Here is a 27237-nt window from a genome sequence, read left to right as displayed (position 1 = left end):
GACACCATTCCGGAGAAATTTAAATTTATCGCGCCCCTCCAGCCGACCACTCTTGTTCGTCTCTCGATTATTAACGTTAATTCGAACGAAATCGAATCAATCCGTTTCATCCCGTTACAAGGGACTGCGAACGAGAGAGGAATCCGTGGTGGAGGAGAGAAATTTCGTCACGCTTTCCATTATTCGCCTTTTTTTTTTTTTTTTTTTTGTTTCCCACGCGAGATTCCTCTAGAAATTTATCTCGAACGCTTCGAACGACGACAGTCGCCTCGTCGTTTCGTTAATTCGACCGATTTAAATTCGACTTAGGCTCCATTCACGGGGAAAGGGGGAGGAGGAGGGGGGGGGAAGAAGGGGCTTTCTTCGATCGCGATACACACACATACGTACGAGATGGAGGAGAGGAGGACGTGTCGCGCGACGGAAGGACGCGATTATTTGCGACGAGGAAGAAGAAAAAAAGTGAGCAGGCCGGATTCGTTATTACTTTAATTGGAATCCATTTGACTGGCTGGTACGCCGGTGCCACGGGTGGAGGTACACCCGCTCGTGTCTGGCGTCGATTACAGAAACCCTTTCTAATAAGCGAGGGAATATTCAACAGTCGGTTGAAGGGAACGGTCCGGTGCTACCAAAATTATGGTAAGTCGATCCCTGGTTTACTCCGTGTTTCGCTCCCGCCTCTCTTTCCGTTTCTCGATGTCTCGTATACTCTCTCTCTCTCTCTCTCCCTCTCTCTCGTTGGAATTGGAAATTAATTCCTCGCAATGAGGCGGCCGGTTCCGAGTCGATGAAAATTATCCGCGGAGAACGGAGCGATCCGGTTTTTGGTATTCGTTTTCATTTATATTGTTTCCGTCTTTATATCTTGTTTTCGATACGTTTCTACTCTCCGACCTTGTTTCTTCCCCCCCCTCCCCTTTTTCCCCTTCTTTTTCTTTTTTCAATTTCACGTAACGATTCCTCTGCCTCGAAGATATTTAATTAAATTTGTAGCTACGACAACAGTTAAAAAGAAACAAGAATAACAACTTCTTGGATACACCTTTCTCTTTCCTTCAACGGACGATCAATTGGAAAGAGCACCAAGATGGATATTGGATATCATATTTAGGAGATCATCATCCTATTAATTACAAAATAACTTATATACTTTATTACCCCTCCCCCCGTTGTACGATTAATTAATCGCCCCTCTCTTCTTCCTTTCCAAACATTTTATTATTATTATTATTTTTTTTTTTTTTCACCACGTACCTATTCCCTTTTCCTCGAGGATATTTAATTACGCTCGAACGATATAAAATAATAATACGATAACAGTAATTACCGTTGCCCCCCCTCTCTTCCTTATTTTCTTCTTTTTACAACCAGGGGAGGAGGGGGAGGGGGAAATTAATAGGGACAAACGACAAGCAAAACGAGAATCACGTCGGTTCAATCGAAAGAGATATCGCCCGCGTTATTAATTACGAAATAACGAACTCGTTTACACCATCCGGGCAGATATCCGGTTACGGGTATCCACGGTTTTCTGAAATAACATCGAACCGAGAAGCCGGTGTGCTCCATTATTGTTTGTTGCCGTAACTCCGACTCCACGTTCGGATGTTTACTTTCGGGCGGAACAAGCGTTTTGCTCGTTGGTAACGCAGACCGCGTTCCCTGTCTTCCATCAGAGAATCATCTCTGAAAAATCTGGCTAAAAAAAAAAAAAAAAAAAAAACAAGTCGGAACTCTCCCCTCCCCCCATTCAATCCCGGTCCCATTGCCGTTTTTCCGGCTCTCCGGTTCGCGGCGAACAAACTCGCTGAATTTTTCAACAGACTCCGAGAATGAAAAATTTGCCGAGCCACGTCTCTCCCTCCCCTCCTTTAAAAATCGTCCCTGCCGATTTCGATCTTCGCGCCTCCCTCCCAACTGGGTCGAGAGTTATACAAGGAAATACACTTTGATTGAAATTTAAATAAGGGACGGGAGAGGAAGAAGAGAGCATCGAACAAAAGGAGGCCGGGCGAGGCGTTAAATACCGGGTTTCAATTATTCATCGGATAGTTGATAACAATGACTACCGGTTTTGAGGATGGAACAAAAGGGGTAAGCGTGGCCACGGTCTTCAAAACTTTTCCAAAGAATGAATGGCGGCTCGAATGGTGGAAATGGAGTACAAAAGTGACAATGAGAAATCAGAGAGGGAAGAGTTCTTCTTCTTTGTTCTTCTATATCTACGTTCTTTTTTTTTTTTTTTTTAACAGTGTAGATACAGAGGAGATGGATCGAAATATTTTCGTATCTGCTTTAATCTGATCTGATTTGTAAAATTTTATTACAACATTTTGGAAAAATTAATTTAAAAAAAAAAAAAATAGGTAACGGAGAAAGTAGTGTTTTTAACGGGAAAATTAAAAACGAGAACGAATCAGACTGTCTCGATACAACGTCTCGAATCGTGAAAAAGAAAAAAAAAAAAAAACCTCGCGCTCGAGGCAACGAAAAGAACTTCCTGGCAAAGTCGGAATACTTTCCCCTTCGAAGAACGATTCATCGTTAAAGGGAGAACGCCAAGAGTCGGCCAGGATCGGGCAACTTCCGGTGAACGGGTGTTCACCGAGAAACCATCCGTGGAACCAGCCGAGGAACGCAAATATTTAACGAAGAATTTATCAGCGGTGTCTGAGTCCGTGGCCACCGTGACGATTCACCGAGACGAAGAAGACTCCTCTCTCTCTCTCTCTCTTTCTCTCTTTTTCCATATTGAGAGAAGCCGAGAGGAGCTCGCTCTCTCTCTCTCTCTCTCTCTCTCTTCACTTTTACAAGCGTTGCCACCCTCTCCCCGGCGTCTTGTCTTCCGTTTGATCTTTGCTCGCAGTATTTTTTGACGGCGAGTCGAACAATTTGTATGCCGCGCTGCTTTTCAATTTACATTTAAATTGGTTGCTTATGGCGTTCTGTCGTCTCGACAGGAGTCGAAGTGCAGCCGGGAGCGCAACACGGCGAGGATACGCGCCTCGGGAGCGGAGGGACAAAGAGAGGGGGTGGGACAGAGAGAGGATGCACCGCGTAACTCCGCGCGCAAGGGGGACGGACAGAGAGGAGGAAGGAGAGGGGAGGAGGAGGAGGAAGCAGGTGGAGAAGGGACGTCCTCTTGGTCGAACAGTCAAATACTGAAACGGCCTCGAGAGGAGAGACGCCGAGTACCGCGCGCTGAGCAGCCGAGTTCATCGCACCGTGGCGACGTACAGCTCCGCGTTTTTGCGCGCGCCACGGGAACGCGTGTGCACGGTGGAGAGAGACCGTATCTATAAACCACGAGGAAAACGTTTTTCGGGATAGGAGACGCGGTGTTCGAGCCGAAATCGAGCGTGGCGTTGCGCGATTTTCGAGAATCCTATCGTTTCTTGCTTCTGTCCATCTGTGGATACATCGTTTCCTCTACTCTTTTTTTTTTTTTTTTTTTTTTTTCGGTATGGCGTTGGTCTCTTTTCACGAGACATGCTGTGGACAACGATAAAAGTAGTTTCGGGTTCGTTCTAACGGTTATTCCGTGGAATAATGGAACTTCGATTTAATCATCGTTATTAATTAATTAAAAGCCTCGATAAGCTGTTCTATTGCTTTAACGAGTATAGGGCGAGGGATAATTAAACATCGGCCGAACGACTAACACAAATTACACGATCCTCTAACAAATCCGGGGATAAGATCTGGAACAACAGGAAGGGAAAACTATGCTAATGGCATGGTAATGAAGCGACTTCCTTCGTAAAAAAATTCGGCAATCTAACCCGGCCAGAAATAACCGGGACACGTTAATCCACGAATTTTACGCATGCAACCGATATGCCAAAAAAAAAAATTCTTCGTTTCGATCGCGAAGTGAAAACTCCGCAGGGGGATGATTTTCTTGTTCAGCCGCCCGACGCGTGTTGACACGTGTCGAGAAAGTCTCATTGCACGTGTAAACATTGATTTTCGGAAATCGGCGCCCCCGCGGGGCCCTCGTCCAGGATCAACTTCCACCCTTGCCAATTTGGGTCTTCGTCCAACTCCGCTTCGACAAATATTTAACAAATAAATAGCCAGGTTGGCCTGCCTGGATATCGGTTTCGACCGGTATGTAAAATAAGATCGATTGACACTTTGAGAAGATCTTTCTCCGATCCCATTACCACGCTATCGAATCGTTCTATGATCCGTTTGATGGACAAGTCTCCTTGAAAATATAGAAAACGAAAAGCTTCCCTCTCGAATCGTCAGAAAAGACGAAGTATCTATCTATCACGAGGATGAAACAACTCGAAATTCAGGCTTCTCCGCCTGATTTTCCGGGGGCGGGAGGGGGGAGGAGAGGGGGAAAGGAAGCGAGCATTCTAATCCAGAGACCATTTCGAAAAGCAGACCTGTTGAAGCGGGAAAACGGGAAAAGCCATGGTGAATCGTGACAGCTTGCTTGGGTTCCATTGTTGCAAGATTAAATATTCCCGTGTTTGCCAGGCGACACAGAGAGGGTTGTTGGTGGAAATACCGGTGGAAATTAGTATACACGGGCGTGGCGCAGGGCGTCGCGCAATTCCGCCAGGAGCTACTCGTTAACGCTGGCGTACCGTGGTTAACAAGGACGGCTCCGTTCTCGAACCCGCCTCGCAATCGAGAATGAACTCCGATTCGCTTTAACGCTCGCGCAAACAAACACCGCCTTATTTCCCGGCCACGCGGCACGGATTAAACGATTTAATGCTCCGTGTTGACGGATAAACAAGGGAAACGTGGATAAATTAACGATTTGCCACAGCGATCCCGGGAGCGGAGAATGAAAATAGTATAGGAACGGGGGGCTCCATCCTGTGTGAACGTTATCGTGCTTGCTTTAAAAAAAATTAAGGGATAATTGTTGCTCTTTTAACGTTTGAAATCAATTCGTGGATCACACTCCGATATAAATAATACACGCGTCCAATTATTATGGAATTATTATCGTTGAAATTTACCGCGATGTAGCGTAAAACCAACAACTGGGACAGGCAGATTTTTATGCATTTATTACGAGGGAATTTAAATGTACAAAAATGCATGAAACGATACGCGGAGGAGGAAGGAAAATTTCAATTTGCATAAACATCCGCGACAACTAAAAAAAAAAAAAAGTCTACCTCTCGGGATAAACACACTCGCCTCGAAACACGCCTTCTCGCTACGAAATTGTGTCACTCGACTCCTCGCAAACAAAGAAAGAAAGAAGGAAAGGGGAAAAAAAGGAAATTCAATATCAGAGTAGTTACGTCTCTTTAAAACGTAAGGTATAAGAGACCGCCATCGCGATGACCCAATATCAGCGGGACAATAAAAGCGGCAAGCTTTTCACCGCAAATGAAAACCCCGTTTCGACGAAGGGAAAGTACGATGACGATTCTAAAACCGTCCCGTGAAACGATTCTTCGACCAGCGGAAGAAGGTACCGCGACTTGTCTTACTACTAAAACGACAAAGGAGAGACATCCCCCTCCCCCTTTCGAATCGAAACGAATCGCGCAAGGACGAGGAGCGCAAGAACCCCGCGAAAAATAAACGTTATCTCTATCCGTTTTCGGTGTTCTCCTTTTTCTGCCGCGCCGGGGGTTTATCGTACGTTTGTCCCTTCGAACGCGTCCGTGAATTTAGCATCGGCAGCGTTCCGTATAATTTGTTCAGATTGCGATAAAGTTAATTGGAGGCTGGCGGGGAATTTATGATCGGCCTGGCCCCCTCTCCCCTCCCCCACCGGGGTGGAAGATACGGAGGAATCCGAGATTCCTAGATCGCGCTAGTGAGTAACGCTCCGCGGAGAGGAGAGATCGATATCGGTGGCCGCGATTTATTACGATTGTCACGCATTCTGTGCAAATGAGCTTGTGCTGTATATCCCGCTTTATACCCGCGCCAAGCCAGCTTTCCTCCCAGCTGGTCCACGGAAATTCCGAAAGGAACCGCGATTTTTCGTCCCAGCGTGATTAATAAATACGAGCGAGTTCAAGAGTCGAGATTGCGCCTGCTGTCTGGTGTAATTAGCAGACACGGTCGAAAGAGAGAGAGAGAGAGAGCTACTTCCTTCCTTGGATCGCTGTCATTCGAAGGCATCCACGAAACGACATCTGTGGACGAATGGATGAACTGTTCCCGTGCTGGCCGGTAAAACAGAAGATCGATGGATCGGAGAGGGGGGGGGGGCGCGAAATATGAAATAAGATGAAACGAATTAATCTATCCAAATGTAATCCGAATTATTACGAACGGTAGTAAGAGAGCGTGATCGTGATTATTAAGATTACACGCGTCTGTGTTACGATATAAATCGAACGGGATAAAAACGGGGGTCATATTCAACGACTGAAAATTATTATTCCGAAAATTGCAACGATGCATTAGCTCGCCGTTAATTAACCGCGTAAACAACATTCCTATCCTATCGAACAAATATTCTCCTCCCCCCCCCTCCCCCCCTTTCTCTCCCATCGAACAAGTGAAGCGCTATCCAAAATTTCCAGCCACGATCCCCCTACGCGCGTAAGTGGCTCGTGTAATCGTTTTAACGATACTGAAAGCTAATCGTGATACGTGCCGCGGCGGGAAATAAACGCGAGGCATCCGGTCCTCGATCCGGAACCGCGAAATTAACGAATATCGTGCCTCTCGTTCCAAATTTTCCAAAAACCATAACATTAAGCTTCCCGTTGAAATCGATTCCGATTGGAGAAAGAGAGCGAGCGAATAAGAGAAAGAGAGAGAAAGATAAAGGTAGCCGCAAACGAGGTTGCTCGCAACTTCGATCTGCCCGCCAATAATTAAACCGCGTCGAACGAGCGAGCGAACTAACCTTTCGGATTCATTCTGTATTGCGTTGAATTAGCCGGTCGTTCGTTGGCGAGCAAATCGAGAGAGTCGATTACGCGCGTAAAACCGAGGAGAGATCGCGGCAGAGCAGGGGCAAGAGAGGAAGGGAGGGAGGTAGGCAGGGAAGGAAGGAAGGAAGGAAGGAAGGAAGAAAGGCAAAGGGGGGCCCGGCGAGCAGCAAGAAGATATTTGAATACGACTATATACCGAGAGTAAATCGTATCGTCCGCAAACGAGCAGCGTGCTACACAAGAAATGCATTTGCCGGATGTCGGCGGTGGGGAGCTCGGGCCCCTCCCCACCGGGACCGGGGGAACTCGAGGGCGCACGCCGAAAGGGGTACGGCTAGCGATGGGCATTCGAGGGAATGGGCAATGGGCCCCTTCGAACAATTTTGTTCCGAGAACCTTAACTTTGAGGTACGATATTACGATATTATTACTCGGTTCGCTCGAGAACAGTTTATCTGAAAAATTCGAAATTTAAAAGGAACGAAGAACAAAGGCCAATTCATTATTTATATCAGACGAATGCAATTCTATAGGATTCTAAGTTCTAGAATATCGTAAGATCGAATAAACGATAGATAGAATAATCTAATCGATTGTTTCAAAAAAGAAATCAAAAAAGTAATTCGTTCGAAGGAAATTATTATTGGTCAAGTTCGAGAAGAGGAGATACGTTGTTGAGCCCATCGCTAGGTAGGTGCACGAGGAGATCCACCACGGTAAGGCCCACGGAAAGTCCCCTCTGAGGGAGAGAGCAGCAAAGGGGCGCTATCGAGCCGAGCTATCTCCCACCACCCGTACCAGTTGCGCCATAATATATAGGCCGTATCTCAGGCCCGCAAATTGCCTTTTTAAACACAACAAGACAGCCGTGCCCCCTTTCAATTTACGCGGGGCCCTTTTTCGCGTGCGCGCACCATTCCGTTTCCCTCCGGTCCTCCCTCTCCCTCGCTCTCTCTCTCTCTCTCTCTCTCACTCTCTCCACGCTCCTCTCATCAACGTTTCCGCCTCCTCTCTTCCCGCCCCTTCTCTACGCAACCTTCTCTATCCTCGTCACCCCCTTCCATCACACCCTCCTCTTGCTCCTTTTCGTTCGCATCCATCCACCTTCGGTTGCCTTCCACCGTTCTCCTCTATTATATCCGGAGTGTACACGCTCGGGATGATTCCTCGAAAAAAAAGCGCGACGTATTTACAAGTGTAATTACAAGCCCTCGCTTGTACCAGTGATTAACCGCTGCTTTTCGTACATGGGAAAATAAAAGTTTTTGCGAGTTTCGTGGTACAAGTGGCACACGGGAGAAGTGCATTGTCCGAGAGAGAACGTCTGAAAAATATATATATACATATATGGCGAAGAGGTATCTCTTATTCGGTATAACAATGCATAGTTGTTTGCGTGGCATCGAGGAGGGTATAAACGAGAATAATTTTTGGAAACGAGAGTCGTGAATTTTCTCTATTCCCATCCGTTTTCAATTCCGTTCCGTCGTCCCTGCGTGCGTGGCGAACTCGTGTGGCCGCCTCGGGCCAGGAAAACGATCGTCCTTTCGGCCGAGAAATTGCTTTCCCGTGAAACGATTATGAATCGACTGCGGTAAAGAGAGTTCCACCACGGGATGATGGATACGGCTAACACAAAGAAACACTCTTGTTGGTGGTGGTCTGTGAATTTGCGATTTTTTCCGCGGGTTAATTTGACCCGAGATACCCGGGCTTCGGATACAAATTATAGTATTTCCGTTTCTTCGAACGGTATAGATAGAAGGGTTCTCTCTCTAGATATTGTTCTTTCTGTCTTACTTCGAGATATCCTTGAATTATAAAAAAAAAAAAAAAAAAAAAGAAAGAGAAAAATTATCACGAGAGAAACATCCACGACACGTCACGGATATATCGGAATTTTCGTGCGCGCGATCAAAATCGTTTCGCAAATCGCGTTCCCTACGCTCGCCGTGAGTCATAAACCGGGTCAGCCTGCTCTAAAGACACGACAATCATAATGATAGGTGTCTCAACCTGCTTGATAATGGAAGCGGGAAAGCGCGCGTTCCCTTTTTTATTATTTTTTTTTTCAAGATACGATTCGGCGATATGCAAATCTCTTAATAATCTAGAGTTTCATCGAGTTTCTGGTGCACCGTTCTGCTAGAATGACTGTGCTGTGTGCAGCAACCGTTAGCCAGACTTCGAATTTTCGAAGATAAGGAGGAACAGCTGCGTATTTCGTTTTTTATTGTAATATTAATAAAAGGAAGGGGGGGGGGAATTTCGACCTATTTCTATGAGAAAAGAATATTATGGAATGAGAATTACGTAGAAAACGACGGAAACAAAGCTAAAAGGAATTAGATAATCGACGAGCGATAAAGGCAGAAAACGGAATAAAGGGGGTGGAAAGGGGACCACGACCATAATCAAGTGATGAGGAAAAATAAGATATTACGAAGGATTCTTGTATGGAATTTTACTCTGCCCTCTATGTACCGCCTTCAGCGGTAAAACCCAACAAAGTGAAAAAAAATCGGGGAATAAGCGGCGAAAGAAAGATCTCGACCGTGAAAACAAACAACAAAACCTACGAAATACAAGAAAGAAAGAAAAAAGAAGGGGAAAAGAAAGAAAGAATGACGGTCGAAGGAAAAGTATGAAAGAGAGAGAGAGAGAGAGAGAGAGAGAGAGAGAGAGAGAGAGAGAGAAGAAAAGGTGGTCCAAGGAGGAGAAGGATAGAGATGGCGAGTTTTTAATCGGCGTAATAAGACGTCAAGGACACAGTCTACGCACCGGGTTACCGGAAGAAAAATTCGTTCGCCTGGCCGGCAGTTAAGCGATCGCGCGCACTCGCCCTCTCCGATCGACAAGATTGTCGATTTATGTTTACATACTCGTTTTACGTGAGATCTCGATAATTAGAGTGCTTACCTATACCTGCACGCGAACGGTAGTGGCTCGCCAATGCTACACACGCCGAGGTATACACACTGTTTTTCAAAGTGTACGTCGTTCGTGTACGTGCGAGAGAGAGAGCGTGGAACCACCTCGAAACCGGGACAACGGCTATGGGATGATGCCATGGGAGAATTTAAAAAATGGAAGAACGTAGCGGCCAACGTTTTAAACGAGGCCCGATTAATCCCTCCGGGGGGAAAGAACGCGCCCTGAAATTGGCGTATAGTCTTCAGCGCGTTATCTTCGATCGTAAAGCATCGTCATCTTATGGCCCCGATACACTTCCAACGGTTGCTGCTTATTCATCCCGTTCACGAGTCAATATAATCCGTCGAACTACGCCGTTTCGTTCGATCTGCCTGTTTAGAGTCCAACGATGTGGTCAGAGATGTTCGAGAATCCGAAAATAATACAAGTTGAAGAGTTTTTTCGGGATCAGGTCGGGATATCGAAGATATTTCGTGAATCTTGTGAAAATTTTGAAAATCCAAACAATGTTTTGGGACGAAGCTCGAATACGACCGACGATTCAAAGTGTTTAGAAACAACTAAGTGTGTGTATTTTCATGGAGAAGCCGATTACCGTCGAAGCGAGCCGACTCGACCCGAACTATTTCCGATTCGACGCGAATAATTTTTAACTCGAGCGACCCGACGCGAGCCGATCGCACCCGAGCCGACCCGAGTACAAATTTTCTCGCGCTTCTTTAACTTCTATCGTTTCGTAATTATTTACTCTTTCTTATTTTTTCCTCTTTCTTCTGTCTGAAAAATTTCCAATGTTACGATTACTTTATTATCCATTCTTGGAGGATTCTCGATACCGAATGACTGGAATATCTCGAATCACGCGGATAAAAGGTAAAATGTAAATATTAATGGGACGAGAAAGGATGGGACAGTCATCCAGCGCGTGTCGAAGAGAGAGAGAGAGAGAGAGAGTGCGAGTGATTTACAGTGTGGCATCGTGCCCTCGTGAACCGTATCGCGTATTTGCCGTGGTAATAACTCGGCCTGGTTTAAGCGCATTTTGATGGTTCGCATTATATACGATTCGAAGGGCGATGGATGGCAAAATACGTTCCTCCGTCGATATATAGGATTCGCTTCGAAGAACGGAGGACCTCGTTTCCCCTCTCTTTTCCGGTAGGCAACGCAGCGGGCGTCGAGGAAAGAATGTGTGTTATACGAGAAGGTGTAAGGGGTCGCCTTCTTGCTCCTCGTTTAACCCTCCGTCGAAAAATATTGGTTCGTCCCTGATTATACGATCTTTTTGACGCGTTCGGCGTTCGCAGCAGGCTCTTCGCACGCCTCTCCGCTATATTAACAAATAACTTACATTCCTTCTCACTGCTTTCGTTCAAAATTAAACACGAAAGAGAAGAAGAAAAAGAAGAAGGAAAGGATTCTTTTTTTCGTGCAAAAAATTCCTACCTAGGATCGACAAACCTCGTTTCCCCGAATGGGGAAATACGAGGAAATTCTCGCTCGCTGTTCCCTTCATCTCGATCCCGTTGCGACAAACGTTTGAAACTGGAATCGCGGACAGTTTGCCGGACAAATGGTTCGACGCGGGCCAGCGTTAAATAACCAATCGATCAGGAGTCGGGACGACGGAATCGAAAAGGGGGTGTGACTTCGCCTCGTGGCGCCTCGTTCCCCAATTACCCGTCAAACGGACGGTCACGTCACTCGAATCAGTCGAGCCACCCACCCCTTTGGCCCCCGGAAAAAAACGGGTGAATAACGGGCCGTCTCTCTATATGGTGGCCATTAAACACGCGAACAGGGCGTGCATCGAAACATTTTCAACGGCTCCCGAAACAACGGCCCTCCTCCTCGAAGAAGAGGATAGTCACGCAGCGTAACGAGCCGCGAGGAGGAAGACGAAGGCGCGCGATCGAAGACGATCACGGCGTTTGTTCTATCGGGCTCGGTGTTTGATCGCGGACCGGTAATTGAGTCGAAATTATTTTTCGACTCCGGCGTGGTCGTTACCGGGTCTGAAGGGAGACCGAATCGAGGGCGGTCCTGCGAGGCGGCCTCCAACTTTCCGGGTGGCAACTTTTTCTGCTTTGATGATCACTGTCAGTGAGCAAAAGGCCGCTTACGGGGCCCTCGCGCGCTCTCACCTCGCGCGTCGCTCCATCAATCTCTCGTAAGCCAGCGTGCCGTTTTTACCGGCTGAAATTTATTACGCCGTGGCCCACGCTCTTTCCACCGACGATGCACAACAGACGCGCTGCCTCTGTGTGTCTGTCTTCTCATCGATAGAAGAGGGAGAGAGAGAGAGAGAGAGAGTCCATTCCTCGCGAGAGGTGTCCCCGGCGAGTTTGTTTGATAAAGCGGCGGATAAAGGGTCGAATATCGCGTGGAGATTAGGTGGTTTGGCAAGTTCGTAACGGGATCGAGGATTTCCTTTCCACTTTCGCGAAAGAAACTCGAGAAATTTGGAAATAGAAAAAAAAAAAAAAAAAAAAAGATAAATCGATTATAAATAATAATAATCGCCAAATTTTCTTCCATAATTTTAATTCTCGCACTTTCTCGTATTTTGCGTTCAACTGTTTCGTTAATAAAATATATATCATATAACAAGCGATATATTATAATTGTTCTATTCGATTAAAATTAAGACGTGTCACAGACGAGCTTTCATCGAGTTTCGAATCGAAAAGAATGCGTGCCGTCCAGTCGAAATGTCGTCTCTGTCACGAAAAAAAAAAAAAAAAAAAAAAAAACGCAACAGTACCAAAAAAGAAAGAAAGAAGAATTGTCGCGGGATCGCGTGGGCGGTGGAATTTTCGAGAGGTAGCATCATGGATGATGGACGCGGATGGATCACGAAACGGGACAACGACGCGAGGATACACACGAGGGGAGGAGATGCGTATCGGCTCTACGTAAATACGGAGAAGGGCCGATAAGATCGAGAGGGAGGGAGGGGATCGTTATGGGATCGGAAATTTATAGGGACCTCGGTTGGTTGGCCCCGACAACTCGATGAATTCGCGGGGATTATCGGGGGGGGGGGGGGGGGCCGATTGAGATCTTTTGGTGGTAATGCGCGGCTTTAAACCGTGGCAAATGATCGTGGTTGGCCGGTAATGGCGCCTTGTTCCGTCCGATTTTTCGACGAAACGTGCACTTTCCCGAATCGACGTTGCGGCCAGATACCACCCCGATCGATCCACGTGTGTTTGTCCAACGCATTGAATCGAATAACACGCCGGGTTGGGAACAATTGAAACACCGTCGATCGTTGTTCTCCACGAGTAAGAGAGAAAGAGATGATTCGTTTCGTTCGAATCGTTCGCAAAGGCGATAACGCGAGAGCGTGATTACGTCTCTCTCTCTCTCTCTCTCTCTCTCTCTCTCTCTCTCTCTCTCTCTATCTATCTATCTATCTATCCCTCGTTGATAATAGCGTGTGGCGGCAACGGCGTGTGAGAGGCGGTTCCGTTTCCTACACTCTCTATCACTGTATTTTCGCGAGGAATTAACGTCTGTTTGCCCCGTTGAATCCGGACAGACTCGTTCCAGACTCCGAGTGACCGATCCTTCTCCTCCTCCTCCTCCCAACCTTTCGAGGAGGAGGTTATTGATATTAGGATACAACAAACTGTGCTCTCACGTTTTACGTCTCCGGGCTATTCCGACTTTATAAATCTTCAACCCACACGCGCCACGTTCCAAGAATTTCCTCCTCCGAGATTAAGCGGACGATACTTTACAACCCTTTACAACCTTCGCCGTCGCCGCTCTTTTTTTCCTCGACTCGAGGAAAACCGTACGCGTACTCTCTCCTCGACTGATTATTCCAAATGTATCCTCGTTTTTTTTTTTCTTTAATCTCAAAGAGAAACAAAAGAGAGAGAGAGAGAGAGAGAGAGAAACTACATAACGCAAGAGTCCACATTATTCTCGGATCGGTATTGCAAAAGGAGCTCGATCTTGGATTGACGCGCACCGGTGTACACTGTCACCGGCAGCATGCTCGAGCATCGACTGTTACAAGCGGTCGCAGGAATTTCTCCTAGGCCCGGTTCTGCATTACGTGCACGCGACATAGCTGCACGAGGCAGCGTGCGCTCGCGAATTACGAGCGGCCTGGAACGACGACGTTTCTTTAATAAACCGTTAGGGCACGGTATTACACGCTCGTTGCCGGAGACTGAGGGCTCGCGCGTAACGGATAAAAAGGGGGTTATACACTGTACGTTAATATATCAGGTTATCTTCGATCGGGTTTTATAACGATACACACACACACACACACGCACACTCTTAACAAGGCGGCAGCGGATTTTTCTGCCAACTTAATGGCGACTTTCTCCTGTTTATCGTGGCCACGATCGGTATCTCGTTCGAGAATTAATTAGCGTCAACTGTTTCAAAAAAAGGAGGGGGGAGGAGGAGGAGGAGGAGGAGGCCGCGAACAATTCTCACGAAATGAGCGAATCCGCGCGAGAACCGATCCCTGTTTCTCGCTTCAACAACTCGTCGTACATGACTCCCTTGTTTTCCTCCTTGTTTAGAAAGTCGAGGATCGAAAATCCTTGAACTTCGAAATCGATCGATTGGATTAAAACCGTGGGGATTAACCATTCCTTGGACGTCCTCTTCGAGTCGAGGAGGAATCTCCGAGGAAAGCTTCGACGAATAATCTCGAACAGCTTCGTGGATGGAGTCGAGAATCGGAGACTTCTCTTAGGCAAGAATTCGAACGGACAACGGAGAAAATTCCACGGAAAAAGATGAACGAATAGAAATTCCCTTCTATATTTAAATTTTTCTCATCGAACGTGGCAAGCGTATTCCATCGTTCCATCGATCAATCATCCCGAAAACGCGAGGCTTCCATTATTTCAACTTGTTCCATAAACGCTAAGGATAGTTCGGTCCCTTAATTGAACGCTTCTCTGGCACGGCGCTTCCGCGTAAAACGGCTCGGTATATCCCAGCCTCGAACATCGTCAATAACGTTGGAGAACTGGTCATATTCTCTCTCGCGCAATGGACGCCTCTTTACTATAGAATCCTCCTAGGGAAAGAAGCTGACCGCGAGAGGAATAACGAACGACGTAGGGACGTTCCCTTGGCGCGATGCTCTTGGATTGGAACAAAAAAGAAAATAAAGAAAAAAGAAAAAGAAAGGAAGGAAGAAAGAGAAAAGACACGCGTACGTTGTTCGTATACGTGTCGGGTCGAAACGTATACGAAGCTACCCATGCCAGAAGGCAAGGGGGCGAGGAGCAAGGGTGAAGTGGAGGCGATGGTCGGGAGAGGTTGGAAGATGGCTCTCACGTAGCCGCACTTAGAGAGCCACCGAGGCGGTCCGCCGTCAATAATTCCCACATGTAATGAGGCGGCCTGTTGTTCGCGGGCGGACAATAACGCCCATAATTCACTGTCCACGCTCGCCAGAAACTTATCCACCCGTTTTCCGTGTGGAATCGGCCGGCCGCTCCTGGGCGCCCACGAGTCCGCCCCGATAAGCCACCGGCCTGCTCCTCCACTTTAATCAAATTAGTCGCTACCATATGATGCTCTCGTTGGAGAGGCATCTCGTGGGGAAGCGTGAATCGAAGGTGGAAAAATTCGATTTCATCGAAAGTTTGACGAGTTTGCTTCTCACATTGATGGAATGTTTCTCGAATTTGTGACATGACATCGATATCGAAGAAGGGATAATTTTAAATCCCTAATGGAAAATTGGTCTTCTGGGATCGGCAGAAATTACGAAAGACGCGAGAAATTTGAACAGATCTGAGGGGAATTTAAAAAAGAAAGAAGGAAGGAAGAAAATGTTTCGAATCTCAAGGAGAGAGACGATTGGAATGAAAAATTCCTCAGCCGCTTGCGAATCTGACTTTGTCTAGGTTTGGTAACCGGTCCGAGTTTCCCGTTCCAAAGTTGGGAATAACGTGATTCGTTAAGTCCTCGAGAGACTTGACATCGCGATGCGGTTTGGCCGTAATGACGCGACCGGACTGACCACTTCGAGTCGACTTCATGCGAGCTCATGCGAGCCCGGAAACGTTTGCCCACCTCTGATTGCTCCTCCCGTAGAATGAGTTTACGGTAGATCCTCGCAAAACGACCGACATACCGTACCCGATCCCTATCGGTTTAACCTCGTTCAACGGTCGATTTAACGATCAATTTCACCGACCAACTGTTCTCGACAATCCTCTTTCCACCGAAACACTTTTCCAGGATTGGAAAATAAAAATAATGGATGAACAACGATACAGGTTGACGATATCATACGCGTTCCACCGATGCAACATCCACAATACAACGATGCTATCGACGGATCGTTTATCGCGAAATCGTTGCGTTCTTTTTTTTTTTTTTTTTTTTTTGCAAATTTATCTCGATTCCAAAATTCGCCATTCGATCGATCGCCACTACTATCTCGGCTGAACCTACTCGATTATTCCCACTCGATTGTGGACGAATTTCCGTTCTGATCGCGCACAGATCAAACAACGAAGGGGCAACCGAACGAGGGGGCTCGGCCCTTAATCATCGCTAGCAGCGCGGGTTCGACGTGGCGTGAGTAAATCAGGATCCACGGTTGAAGCGGTGGTCTGAAAGGTGGACGTGGACGGAGGAGGAGGAGACGATCTCCTCCAAGAGCCACGAACTTGCGAGCCGTAGCCGCGGGCGCGAAATTCCAGGACCGTGGGCACGAACGGAGAACAGGAGGAGGAGGAGGAGAGAGAGAAAGAGAGAGAGAGATGGCGGGTTAGACGTGTGATGGCCGTTCGTTCGGCTCGGTAGGCGAATTCGATCGCTCGCGCGCTAAGCACGCGCTGAGGGAATAGGAGGCCCCCGATATAATGGAAGAAGACGACGCGACGAAAACGAGATGTGGACCTGTTAAAAATACAAATAACGTAAAGAAATTACTTTTGTCCCGCTACGCGGCTCAAGATTTACGGCTGGGCAACAAGGCTGCATTGGCGTAGGACTCGGAGACATAAATCAAGGAGAACTTATGAGAGGCCATTCATTAATATTAATAAGCCGTATGTAACTGTCGGAGGTGTAACGATACGATAGTTGCCCGATCGATACCTAGAGAGATTTTTCATCCCTCGTTGATGAGGGGAACGAGCGTGGATACGAAACGAAACGAACCGATTCGAGACTTGGAACGATCGACGATTCGAAGAAGAATGGAAGAGGATGAAAGGGGGGAAAAATGATTTAACAGTTATTGTCTCCGTGAATAGGCTTAGCGACCGTAGCAATTGGAAGAAGACCGACGAAGACGAACGAAGATGAAATGGGAAGAGGATGAACGCGATGATCCTTGTCCTCGTCACGGATGGAAGTAAAAAAATGGAAGATCGAATGGTGAAGAACGATTTGGAGAACGATTCAAAAACGATCGAAAAAAAAAAAAGAAGAGGAGGAGGAGGAGGAGAAATAACGCTAACGCTTCGATACGATGATGATCGTAACTAACTGGTGATAAAACTACGACGTCTCTACGGCGACCAAAATGATTCGAAGAGGAGGAGGACACGTTTGGACGAGCGAAAAAAAAGAAAAAGAAGGCAGAACGAGTGAAATTCGATTCATAGGTGATCGTCATAATCGTTCTCGTTAATAAATAACGAGAGGGTGGTAAACTGGATGCAGAATTGGCTATTATTTAGATACACACAGGTGTATGCGACATATTTGGCAGGGCGATAATTACACCGGTGGCCGGACAAAGCGACTCGCTATCAAACAAGACGGATTTTGATTAATTCATTTACTTATCCCCGTGCATTGTAGCACCGGTGATGTATTACAGAACGAGAAGAGCGATGCCGGGCCGTTGCGGGCCGTGGAACGGTTGCTCTCGCGCTTTTAACAACGTCGCCACGTCTATACATATTCATACAGCCGCGTTCCTCCTCTCTTTTTCCCTCCCTCGTTGGTGCGCGCGACCGTGCTCGCGATAATAAATGTTTCATCGGCTGGTGGGAATAAAAAATGGAGCCGATTCGCTTTGGGCTCCGTTGCCTATTGTTTATTAAAATTGCGGTGTCAGGGCGGGCACTAATGGCTCGCGGATCAATGAAACGCCCGCCCGATCGATCATCGACCTCCGCCCCATCGGATGATCCGTCAAAGGATTCGATGGTGATGATGGTCCAATGGCTTTTTTCCGAAAACGCTTTACATCGCATCCCTTCCTCGAGAGGGATGAGAAAAACGAAAAGAAGATCTATTTCTATTTTATTATGCGTTAATAATAATTTTTTGCTTCGAATATTTATCGGAAGGGAAAATAATAGGGGAAAAAAAAAGATTCCTCGAAGCGATCGTCTCTCTTCTCCTTCCGCTTTCTAAACAACGGATTATCGTAACGATACGCCGAGGGGGAGGAGGGAGGGAGGGCAGGGGGAGGGGGTTCCTTTAAACTCGAGGTCGCCGTGGAGGATGAAAAGGATTGATAAGGATGATGGGGGAGGAAAGGGGAGGGGAGAAGGGAGGCGCGATAAAAAGGGAGCACGGAGGCATAGACGGTAGCAGAGACAAATGATGTCTAATAGAATAGAAGGGCCACGGGGGAATTTGACGTGCCGGTTGATGCCTATCAGTCAGACGTTTAATTAATAACAACACACGCCTCGGCTGACATCTCCTGCCGATGCGCGTAATAGTTTACGCCCACCCCGATCGAGAGGCCCCCTCGATCTCTTCTCCCGGTCGGGGGGGATCGACCAGAGATCTTCTCTCTTCTTCCTCCTCTCTCTCTCCCCCCCCTCTCGTGCTGATTCATTTCGATTAATCACGAGGCCCGTCCGCTCGCCGTTCTGAAAACTTCACGCGTGACCCGTTCAAACATCGCCATCGGGAAGCCCTTTTAGGCCAGCTTTGAAGCGTTTTTTTTTTTTTTTTTTTTTATTCATCGACATGGAAGGGGGACGACAGGTAGCAGCAACCCTTTGAGGGTTGCTCGCTCTTTGAATAACGTATGCCGAGGATCCCCCCCCCCCTCTCTTCCACCCTTTGTGGATCCCGATCCGTGGAATAGAATCGTTACATGTCTCTTCGTTTTTTTCTCCTCCTCCCCACCGCGAATTCAATGCGACCACCTCTCATGGAAAAAAGAAAAGAAAAAAAAGAAGAAAATTTAAAAATGGATATTAAGAGACGTGTAATTGATCTGCGTACGTTCGCGGCGCAATGAAACTTCGCAACGAGTTGCGTGATCCACGCGAAGCTTTTCTCGGCGATAATTTCTCGGCGTGGAAGATTTCGCCGATAAGGGACAACGCGAGATCATACGCGTGTAATAATTGTGAAATTTAATTTTTCGCAGATAGATATTTGGTTTCATTCGGTCGATCGAGGAGATCGAAATCTTTTTCTTTTCCCACACCGATATACTCCTTAATATATCTCTCCTTTCATCGGATCCGACCCGATCCGATCCACGAGAGATACGGACAATTATGGAGGCTCGAGCGTGTGGTCCGTTAGATCATCCGTACGTCGGTCGAACGAAAAAGGGGGGAGGGGAGGGGGACACGGGAGCGTAACAACGTTCCCGCTAATGGAAAATATTGTAATCAACCACGAATCCACGTCCATTCCGTACCGTACACCCGTTAATTTATTCCCGATCGCGCTCGAGGAGCCGATCTATAGATCACGCGGAACGAAGAAATTCCAAGATTAAGAGGCGCCGCTCTCGGGTTAGGCCGGCCGCTCGCTCGGGCCAGTCAGCAGAGAGTTCGAGAAACAAACGTGGAGATTACATCATAGATTAAGTCACGCTATAAATTCTGGCTCTGGGAGACGACGCGAGCGATAATGAGCTTCGAACGATACATCAGCGTCCCCCGAAAACGCAAAATTAATGTAGTTCATCGTTTGTTCCGTCGTTGGGCATAAATCCTTCGATAGGTCGCGTACGCTCGATCGAGAGACGAGGAAGAAGAGAGAGAGAGAGAGAGAGAGTGAGAGAGGCGAGAAGAGAAACGCGAAAGGAAGGAAGAATACTCGCGTACGTGGGCGAGAGGAGGACGACGAAGGACCTCCTCCTGGTCGTGGATGGAGGAGGGGGTGGTTGGACGAGGATGAAAACGCAGAAACCGAGGAAAGAAAGAGGGGGAGACTTGAAAAAAGAGAGGGAGGGAGGGAGAGAAAGGAAAAAATATACATAACCCCCCGTCGTAGCAACGTGTGGCACCTCGAGCGAAGAGTTCATCGTGGAACGGTAATGATTAAGCGGCTGATTAATTTCAGATTAGCAGCCATGAGATCGTACACGCGAACGATCATAATGGAGTGTCCGCCGCGATTACAACTCGCTCTATTACGTTGATTAATCGGATACAACTCATATACATATGTATGACATCCAGGCGTGTGCTACCTCGCTCCATTCATTCCGTATTCTCCTCTTCGTACGTACGTACGTACGTACGTGTGTCGGGGATCGACCATATCGAACGAGCCTTCCTCTTTTCCGCGCACACTACGTTTCGACGATCGAGCGATACTTTTCTAGGGGGAGAGAAAACGCGTCTTCGCGTATGGGAAATGTAATAAATTGCGATCGATAATTATTGATCGATTTCCTCCTCTTCCGCGCGGGTATATACGTCCTCGGTGCATTTTGGTTAAACGGAATGGAACGACGAGACTGAGAACTGGATACGAAGATACGACGAGGGGTTTGGATTATCGTAGCGAATGAGCGAGCGAGGCTTAAGATTGAAAAGAAAACTCGAGAAGAGAAGGAAAAAGAAAAAGAAAAAAAGAAAAAAATGTCGCGGTTCCCCGCGGGAGAATCGTGGAGAATCGTCGCGAGAGACCGATCGTAAATTCGTCGAATCGGTAGAGGAGTGCGGCGGTGCCCCTGTCGCGTTTCACGTTTATATGTAAATTCAACCGCGCGCTACCCGAGTTAATGATAATACGGGATTGCAACATTGCGTTGGATCGCCGAGCAAAATGTTGCGAACGTTGGCTCAAGGCTCTCCAATTGCCGAAATTATTGGCAATCTCAGCGCCGCGCCGGATTCGTTAGTCCATTCGAGGCTGGTAAATAGTCGGGGGACTCGTGGCGATCGACTCGTAACCACGCGTTGGAAAATTGTTCCTTGAATCGCACTTCTTTCTCTTTCTTCTCCCTTCTTTTTCTATCTTTCTTTTTTCTCTTTTCCTTCTTCTTTTTTTTCTTTTCTTTTTTTTTTTTTTTTCTTTTTGAAAATAATCATCCTTTAAAAACTTCGTCCCGAGTTTTATTAACCACTCGTGCATTTATAGCCGTCTGGTATATACGGCAATAATTTGCCGTTACGAGATGTCGTTACCTTAGTTAAACTTAGTATTGAACGCGAATATATAATGGACAAACAAAGTCGTCCATCTTTTATTGAAAACCATCGTAGCGTAGAATTATTATCGATAAATATACCGTGTTATTTATCCCTAGAGATCTATTATTACACATTTGCCGTATAGGTTTATAATTAGTTTATAACGATCGTATACCGTACAGAAGGATGTCGTCCATTAATAACGGAATTAAATTAACGTTGAATCGGATTGAAACCGGACGAAAGTATAACCGGAATATAACTCTCTCATCGCGAATCGTGGCTCGTTCTCCTCGCTCGCTTCTCTCCACCACTGCTTCCTGCGCCCATCATCGATGGATTAAACGTCACGATACCACGATCGGTCAATTAACAATCGCGCTAGCTTCGAGGAAACTCGTTGTCCATCGTTTAACGATTCCCCCGACGAGGAGGGAGGGGTGGTGTGCGCGGTGGTTGGCGGAGGGGAAGGAAAGAATCACGGGACCATGTACCGCCCCGAGCAATGCGCATTCGATCCTCCCGAAACCTCTAATTATTGACCGAGACTACTGCGTATCGAGCGCAACCACGGCCGTTTCTAAACCCCCGTTAGTTACTTCGCATTGCCCAGCATTTCGAGTTCCCTTCTCTTATTTTTCTTACCCTCGTCGTGTGCACCGTCTAACGATCGCCCGTAATTAAGCCTTTTGCATAAGGAAAATTACGGAAGTGCGTGATCGCAAACGATCTCGACCAGTCGAGGATACGCCGCATTACGAATAATACGACCTCTCTATGATCGACCGTTCCTCTCCTCCTCCCTCCTTGTATCTCTGGAATCCGATTTTATTCTTCCCGAGTAAAAATTCTCCTATCGAAACGCGATAATTTAAAATGTAAACTATTAGAGGGAATGGAGAATATTTTTTTTTTCCCCCCCTCCAAACGCGTTTCTTTTTTTCTTTATCGCATCCCTATTCGCGAAAAGGATTTTTATTACAACTCGTATCGCTATCATCAAGATCGCGCGTAACAACGATTACCTCCTCCTTGATTATACGCGATGATTCGCGCACTCCCCGATGACGTCCCCCCCCATCCCCCTCGTAAACTATAAATTCAAATTGCCCTTTTCCTTTCTCCCCCTCTCTCCCTTCCTCCCTCCCTCTAGAGAGAGAGAGAAAAAAAAAGGGAATGCTCGTCACTCGACGACGATATACATTCGTAAAAAGGGGCGAGACCGAGAAATACGAGTGACACACACCTCGATAAATAGCTGAATAAACGTCTCCTCGCGTGAAGGAAGCACGCGTCTCACGAACGGCGCGCGGTAAACGATCGCGAAAGGTTGATGGAGGGTTTGAACTTTGGTCTCCCCCTAACTATCCGTAATTAAAACGGTCCGGCGAGGCGCATAGGCGCACCGGACACCGTGAAACATCGTCGTTAAACGATCCGTGGAGTCCGTAAATCCTATGCAACCTATGGACGGTTGTTCTTCTTCTTGGGGAAGAAGAGGGGGAGAGGGAGAGAGAGAGAGAGAGAGAGGCCTCCTGGTCGCCATGTGGGTCGGACCGAGGCAAAGTAAGAATGCTCCCTATCGAAAAGGGGAGAGAATATGGATGGAATGGAAGTGCAAGAAAACGAGGCGGTGGAGGAGGACGCGCGAAAGGAGGAGGGAGGCACGCACCGGTTGCATCGATGCGTGTACGTGAAGCGAGGAGGGAACACACAGCATCACGGATCGACGGTGTCGGTTATAGTGGTCGTGGTCGTTGGCGATATCGCGCGGTGGTTGTTGTGCGATGGGATGGTGTTGGCGATATCGGTGATGGTGGTGGCGGCGCAATAGGTGGACGACGCTGGCGGTGGACGGTCGGCTTACAGCGGGTATATAGCAGCCGGGTCTGGCCGCCGAGCGGAGGGCTCCGAGCAATGTGGACTCGAGCCATATTAGGACGGGTGCACCGTGCCGTTTCCTGCCAGTATCCGATGTTATCCGATGCATATTGAGAATCCGGCGACTGCCAATGTGGAGCGATCGAGTCAATATGATCCCACGTTAAACCCTATTCGGTCTTGGCGGCCTGCGCCCGGCCTCTACATCCTTGGCAAATGTATTCCTTTGTAGTCGGGGAGAGAAACGAGAAACCGCGCCACGCGCGTTCTGAAACCTGGCCTGATTGCCAGGAAACCTGCAGGGCCCCAATTCCGGCCGATAACATTCATAAAATCGGTTTATCAGCCGTATTGTCCTCGAAGCCGCGAAGGGAACAGGGAAAGGGTTTTTCTTTTCTCTTTTTCTTCTCTTAACGGGCTAAAGAAAACGGGATAAATCGTAGAAAGGAGGAAGGAGTTGGATCCGGGAGTGATCCGTTGCGCTTGGGAATAAATCGTGCGGATCGATGCCTCGTTAACTCGAGGCAGCTCGTTGAATTTCGATTCGTTCGGCCAACTTTCGAGCATGAATGGATGAAAGAACCTCGCCAATTTGCTCTACTTTCGATATCTCTACCCTTCTCTACCCTTTCTTCTAAAAAAAAAAAAAAATCCTAACTGGATGGACGAAAGGCGCGCGATGGAATAAAAAAGAAAATTCTTAAGGAAGATTCTCGCAAATCAAACAATGTTCGCTTTTATTATTATCCTGGGAGAAGGGGAAGAGGGGATGGAAATTATCGGGGCAGAACGCGGCCACGTTTCTGTCAACAATCATTTCGATCCCGTCGATCCGTTCGCGGGCCGGGCTTCGAGTCAATTTACATTACACACACCCGATTCCATCTATCGATCTTACAATGTCTTCGAACCCGGAGTCCCATTCGTCAGCGCTGTCCGCGCGCTGATTATTCCCCGTACGTTTCTCCCTGCTCCTTTTTCTCTCCTCTCCTTCTCTTTTCTTTTCTTTTTTTCTTCTTCTTCTCCCCAAAGCGGCCACTCGAGTGGTATACGTATACTCGAGCGTGTGCGCGTGTGTGCACGCTGCATCGTAAGTAGCCGGGGTCCCCCGGCGATCCGATTGCTGTCGCGTGTCTCGATAATAAAGGCTAACGCGTGTCGTAATCGGGCCGTTACGGGCGTGAAACGCGGCTGCGTGCGGATCTACGCGGTGGCCATTACGACGCCTTGCTCAACGCCGACAGGAAAAATTCCGGATAACCGCTGTTGGACGCGAGGTCGTTCGAAATAATCTCGCGAGAGATGTCGATACGAGAGTTTAAATAAATGTGAACGGAACGGAGCGAAACGAGATCTCTTTCCCATTTTCGAAATGTCACTTTTTTTTTAATTTTCTTCGAGCGTAACATCGTTCTACGAAGTAATGTTATCTTTCTTTTTCTCCGATGATTCGATTTAGCAGTTCGAATATGTAAAATATCTATCCTATAAATTTAAAAAATAGATGGGACGAAATGGATGCATCTTCTAGCATCGTGTTCGTAATTTTTCCTCTAAAAATTTCCGTCTAAAATCTACGATATATATATATATATACAGGTTTCAAAGTTTCGGTTCGCGAACGAAAACCTGAAAATTGAAAATTAGATAAAATATTCGAGAAACATTCGAAATAATCGAACGAAAAAAAAAGGAAAAAGAGTGATTGACGAGAAGAGGAGAAACGACCCGGACGAGAACTCGTGAGAGGACGTCTCCGTTTAAAAGACGGGAGATGCCGAGAGAAGGGGAGAGGGAGGAGCTGTCAAAGCCTCCCCCACGTGACGAGACCGATACACCGAAGTCGACATATTTTAAAGAGGAGAGCCACGCTTGCTAATAAGATCGCGTTTTACGACACCTCGTTAGAGATGGAAAGATTTACAGGATAGTTCGGTATATACCCCCAACGAGGGAGGGGGATGATGGTGGATGACTCCTCTCGTCTCGTTTCCTTTTTTTTTTCTTTTCTTTTCTCTTCTTTTCCCTCGTCCAACGGCACGGTATGAAGTTTTATGAGAAAGAATGGCAAGCGAAAGAAGCAGAGAGAGAGTTGGACCAATATAGGAGAGCCACCGTACGAAAGGCTTTGTTCCTTCGACAATGAGCCGTCGTCTGGCTGTGTGTCCTTCGGATATTAGACTCGTATATGCGCGCCGGCTTTCGCATGATGAAACCGACGAAACTTCGATGATCGAACGCTCTCGTACGAGTTCTGTAGGGGACGAGAAATTTTTCGAAGGAAAAGATGTTCGTTTTTAAAGAACCGTGAGAAAAAAGTATCGATTGTTCGCGTGAAAGAGAATATAGAACATAAGAATCGTGAGATACGTATTCGATAAAACTTCGAAAATACGATTCTCGAGAATACTCTACGGGATATTTTCGAAATTCTCAAGATTCTTCTCTCACCTTATGGTATATTTGATCGATGATGAAACGATCGATAGAATATGGACAAGCGAAGTGAGAAACTTTCGAAGCGACTCTCTGGTTTCCTCTCCGCTGTTATCGGATAAAAACGATAGAGAAATTTGAGGAATCCTGATATTTATGCGCGGCGAGATACTTTCTCCGAATACGATATTTTTTACGCGCATAATTCTCGCAACGCCTTTTTACACGCCTTTTTCGAAAAGTTTCCTCGTTCGTTTCCTGGCCGAGGCGAGATTCCTGCGCAGAAATATACGCCCGTTCCCCCCTTCGTTTCCACGAATCAACCTCGTGTGTTGGCGAATGTGTATTTTTTTCTCTTTTCCTTCTTTTTCTTCTCCCCTTCTCTCTCTCTCTCTCTCTCTCTCTCTCTCTCTCTCTCTCTTTAAATTTAAAAAGAAAGAAAATGGCCCTTCGCGTTGATGGAGCCAGATACATTATCGCGAGGAGGAGAGACAGCAGCAGGACTACAAAGTAAAGATAACAGGGGAGAAAAAGGAGAATGGGGAAAAAAGGGGGGCAAGGAACGAGCGAAGAGAACGAGAAGAGAGAGAGAGAGAGAGCCGCGAGGGAGAAAGGAAAAAGGGGGCCAAGGAGGGAGCAAGGAGGAAGGAGGGCGAAGGAGAAGGAGAAACGAAAAGAGAGAAGTAGGGGGAGGGGGGGCAGGATCGGGAGTCGCACGGAAAGCTTCGGTTTGGCGTGCCTGGCGTGCTACGACGGAATTAGCGAGATGGTCGAACCGAGGCATCGGCATAAAAAGAGGCTGACTATGCACAAGACACTTCATCCTGTAGCGGCGCGCTCGTCCAGCCCGACTTTCGGCCCCGGCCTGACAGACAGACTGCAATAGATAATATCTGGGAGAGACGTTCGCCTTCTCTCCGCTCCGGCTCCACTCCACACTCTCGGCTCCTTCCCCCCTGCCCCCCTCCCTCCCCATCCCCCGTCTATACGCCGAGGTGCACACGTCGAGATCCGCACGCACACGCGTCCATCCGTGCCGCGACGCGCACACAACCGTATCGAAGCCGTGACGTGATCCTACTGCACACGAGGGTCGAGGAGGAGCGTATAAGTCCGTGGAACCGTTGGACGCGTTGGTCGGTGTGCGAGAGAGCCGAGGTAACGGCGTGCACTTATCGAGTTAGTTTTTTGTGTCAGCCGGTTATTAGATTATGATTAAACGATTCGAAGGGAAGAGAGGGAGGAGAGAGAGAGAGGGGAGGGGAGGGGAGGGGAGAAGAGGTCGATGTTGGGCCCAATATCGCAGCAGGCGCGAACACAGTGTGGGCAGAACAAACGGCCATCGAAAAGGAGGAGCTAATTAAAATACAAATACCTTAACTGGCCGCGCCGAGGATTAGTCCTCGGAGGTTGGACGTCTTCCTCGTTACTGTCAAATCATTCGAAATCAGGCTGATATTCTCTGTCTCTCTCTTTCTCTCTTTTCCCCTTCTCCAACTTGCTCCCCCTCCCGTGTCGTTCCGTTAAATCGTGAATCGAATCGATACCCCGCGTTCCATTCTGTGTCCACGATAATCGGATTTCGAACGATTCGCGTGGCCGCGACGAAATAGTCTATTCATCGGCCGCGATTGGCTCGACGTTACAGCGTCGACGAGGCCTCTCCTTTTCTCTAATTGGTCAATTATTATTTTCTTTTTTTTTCTTTTTTTCTTCTTCTCTTTCTCGTCGACGAGTTTTGAGATACTCTTTCG

The 27237-nt window shown here is 47.4% G+C and overlaps 1 protein-coding gene across 1 annotated transcript in view; it reads right to left on the bottom strand.

Moving 5' to 3' along the window:
• Su(var)3-3 (lysine-specific histone demethylase Su(var)3-3) overlaps nt 1-27237 on the bottom strand; it is a 96129-nt gene that overhangs the window by 4307 nt on the left and 64585 nt on the right. The window lies entirely within an intron of this gene.

Source organism: Apis florea, unplaced genomic scaffold, assembly GCF_048593485.1.
Source record: "Apis florea isolate Af1SG1 unplaced genomic scaffold, ASM4859348v1 contig_3564_pilon, whole genome shotgun sequence".
Classification (NCBI taxonomy): Eukaryota; Metazoa; Arthropoda; class Insecta; order Hymenoptera; family Apidae; genus Apis; species Apis florea.
The sequence above is the reverse complement of the archived record's forward strand: the minus strand, read 5'-3'. Positions and strand labels throughout refer to the sequence as shown.